This window comes from Heteronotia binoei, chromosome 8 (assembly GCF_032191835.1).
Source record: "Heteronotia binoei isolate CCM8104 ecotype False Entrance Well chromosome 8, APGP_CSIRO_Hbin_v1, whole genome shotgun sequence".
Taxonomy (NCBI): Eukaryota; Metazoa; Chordata; class Lepidosauria; order Squamata; family Gekkonidae; genus Heteronotia; species Heteronotia binoei.
Window position 1 is genome coordinate 130595845 of NC_083230.1, and position 1036 is coordinate 130596880.

Sequence of the window (1036 nt, forward strand, 5' to 3'; positions counted from 1 at the left end):
TTAGTAGATAGAGCTCGGTGTCATCTGCATATTGATGGCACCCAAGCCCATACCTCCAGGCAATTTGGGCAAGGGGGCGCATGTAGATGTTAAATAACATCGAGGAGAGAACTGCTCCCTGCGGCACCCCACAATCTAGTGCATGCCTCTGGGACAGCTCTCCCCCAATTGCCACCCTTTGTCCCTGTCCATCGAGGAAGGAGGAAAGCCATTGTAAGGCCAACCCCCTGACCCCTGCGTTGGCGAGATGGCAGGTCAGTAACTGATGGTCGACTGTGTCAAACATGGCTGACAGATCTAACAACATCAGCACCGCCATGCCGCCTCGATTCAGATGCCGCTGGAGGTCATCCACCAAGGCAACCAGCACTGTCTCCATCCCATGGCCTGGACGAAAGCTGGACTGGTGAGGATCTAAGATGGAAGCGTCATCCAGAAAACCCTGCAACTGTAACACCACTGCCCTCTCAATAATTTTACCTAAAAATGGTAAATTTGAGACCGGTCAGTAATTTGCCAATTCAGCCGGATCTGCTGTACTCTTTTTCAAGAGAGGACGGACCATAGCCTCTTTCAGAGGTGTTGGAAAGCGCCCCTCCAAGAGGGATCTATTTATGATGTCCTGTAAAGGACATCTGAGCTCCCTCTGGCAAGATTTAATCAGCCAAGAGGGGCATGGGTCCAGATCACAAGTTGTTGGGCATACAGTAGAGAGAATTCCATCAATTTTCCCCAGGCTAAGTATGTTGAAGTGATCCAGAACTAAACCAGAAGACAGGCACGGAGCCTCGAGTTCTTGTACTGTATCCAATGTGGAGCGACGTGATTTTATCTGCAAAAAATTTCGCAAAAGCCTCACAGCCTATCTCTAATTCTCTCACATTTGGTCTGCCTTGAGGCAGTGTAGTAAGGTTTCCAATTATCCTAAATAATTGTGCCGGGCGCGAATTTGCAGACACAATCCTAGCCGCAAAGTATTCTTTCTTTGCGGCTTTGACTGCCATCTCATAAGACCTCATAAACGTTCTGTAGGATG